This window comes from Triticum dicoccoides, unplaced genomic scaffold (assembly GCF_002162155.2).
Source record: "Triticum dicoccoides isolate Atlit2015 ecotype Zavitan unplaced genomic scaffold, WEW_v2.0 scaffold260878, whole genome shotgun sequence".
NCBI classification, from domain to species: Eukaryota; Viridiplantae; Streptophyta; class Magnoliopsida; order Poales; family Poaceae; genus Triticum; species Triticum dicoccoides.
This window is the reverse complement of record NW_021256219.1, coordinates 1-2,491: the sequence shown is the minus strand read 5'-3', so window position 1 is coordinate 2,491 and position 2,491 is coordinate 1. Positions and strand designations below refer to the sequence as shown.

Sequence of the window (2,491 nt, the reverse complement as noted above, 5' to 3'; positions counted from 1 at the left end):
GGCTGGGGTCGTCGCCGACGAGCTCGAGCTCGTGTGGCCCGGCAGTGCCACGGACGAGCCTATCCGGTGACTACCAGTGTTGAGGTCACCGATCCAGTGACCACACCCTCAGGTTCCTCAGGGCGGTGGCTCTCTTTCTTGTGCAGCTCGTTTGACTTCTTCAACAAGTGCTGTACATCACTATACAGCTGGTTAGGTCATGTGTTTGAGGCTGCCTGCTTTCACAGAGACTGGTCATATCAAGTGGTTGGCATCAAAAAGTGCCAGGTACACCCAATTTCATCATCCACTCCATTGGCTCTTCATTTCATATGCATTCTGTCTGTATACATGTAAACGCTCTCTGGGGACAAACATGTTATCTTATATGTATGCGTGTTCATCTAAATTGCTAAGATAATAACAAGTGTAATACTAATTATCTCTTTCACACCATCAGTGGTCAACAAAGAAAATAAAACACCCCATGCTACAGACTTGTATTTTAACACAAGGGAGTAATGCGATAGATGAACATGCACGATTACTAGTTCTGCAATTGTGCTACATTCTACAAGGCCATGGCCAATCATGCCCCACCAGTTTGCCTCATCTGACATAAGTCGCAAAATTGTTGGTTTGCGGATTAATACTATGTTCTATGCCTGTTAATGTTTTCCGCATGGTCAGTTTTGTTCTGCAGGGTCAGTTTTATTCCACCAGTGATATCTCATTTGTTCTGTATACTCTCCTATCTCTAATAGATAAAACAGGTACGTGACTGACATACTCATCTGATATTTTGCTCCTTCCAGGAGAATGCCAGCTTATTTGATATATTAGATATATTCCTTAGTGCTATCTCAAGAGGGAAATTGAAGAAAATAATACATAAGGTAGAAAACACCGTCGGTGAAGTGAAGAAGTCACCACTCTTGTGTGTGGCAAGCAACACCGCACCAAATGATATTGCCAACAAAAACAGGAGCAGAATTAGAACTGCTAGCAAGCGGGAGATATTTGGTCGAGAGGCCTTGCGTCATAATATAATGGCAAAGCTCCGCGAGACATCACCAAGCTTGGGTACTAGTCCATGTTACTCGGTGATTGGCATATATGGTGTTGCAGGGTCTGGGAAGACTACCTTTGCACGGTATACTCGAGACTACATAGAGGAGGAATGCAAGGAGGAGAACCTGTTCGACACCATCATGTGCATTCATCTGTCCGAGACATTCAGTGTGGATGATATCTTCCATGAAATGCTGAAGGATATTACCAATGATCGGCACCCCAACATTTCACATCGTGAGGAGCTGAAAGAAAAGTTGAAGGAATCATTGAGTGGCAAGCGTTTCTTCTTGATATTGGATGATCTGTGGGTGAAGACCAAGAACGACCAACAACTGGAGGAACTAATCTCTCCGCTCAATGTTGGGATGAAAGGAAGCAAAATTTTGGTGACGGCTCGAACAATAGTTGCAACTAGAGTTCTGTGTGATGATGAACCTATTAAAATGCCTGATTTGGACAAGGATTTATACTTTTCGATGTTTATGCATTATGCACTGGGCACTAAAAGTGCTGTCAATGAAGAATTTATACGAGTTGGGAGGGTGATTGCAGAAAAGTTACACCAATCACCTATTGCAGCAGTAGCAGTGGCAGGACGACTTGGGGCAAACCCAGATATCAAGTTTTGGAAAAATACTGCAAACCATGGCATGCTGAATGACACCATGGATGCTCTTTGGTGGAGCTATCAGCCGCTTAATCCGGACATCAGGCGCTGCTTTGAATTCTGCAATATTTTCCCTCGAAGATAGAAGTTGAGAAAGGACGAGTTAGTTAACCTGTGGATAGCGCAAGGGTTTGTAAAGAGCAGTTGTGCAACAGAGGACATGGAAGATGTAGCCGATGGCTACATTCAAGAGTTAATGTCATGCTCATTTCTGCAACCACAAGTAGATGATTCCTCTGAAGAATACTTTACAATTCATGATCTGCTGCATGATTTATTAGCCAAGGTTGCTGGAAGTGATTGCTTCAGAATTGAGAATACATGGAGCCACAGAGGAGAAGGCTGGAAGGGAGAAGTCCCTCAAGATGTACGCCACCTTTTTATTCAGAATTATGATGGGGAATTGATTACCAAGAGGATCCTTGGATTGCAAAATTTACGTACTCACATTATTTATTTTTTTGGATGGGAAGCACGAATTGAGGAAAAGGTCATTGAGAGTATATGCACGAGGTTGCCAAAGTTGCGGGTCCTGGTCTTTGGTTGGAACCAGGAATGTCAAATCAATATTCCGAGTAAGGTGTTCTTGGTCCCAAAATCCATTATTCTGTTAAAGCACCTACGCTATCTAGCTATCCGATTCGGTATATTTTCTGTATGCAAGGTTATTTTACCACGCGCTCTAGCTAAACTTCTTCATATCCAGCTGCTAGATTTTGGTGGTGGCATGATTTCAAAATTTACCATTGCTGACCTTATCAACTTACGGCA

The 2,491-nt window shown here is 43.0% G+C and overlaps 1 pseudogene; it reads left to right on the top strand.

Moving 5' to 3' along the window:
- The first annotated feature begins 45 nt into the window (after positions 1-45).
- LOC119345626 lies at positions 46-2,486 on the top strand (annotated as a pseudogene).
- Positions 2,487-2,491: the final 5 nt, after the last annotated feature.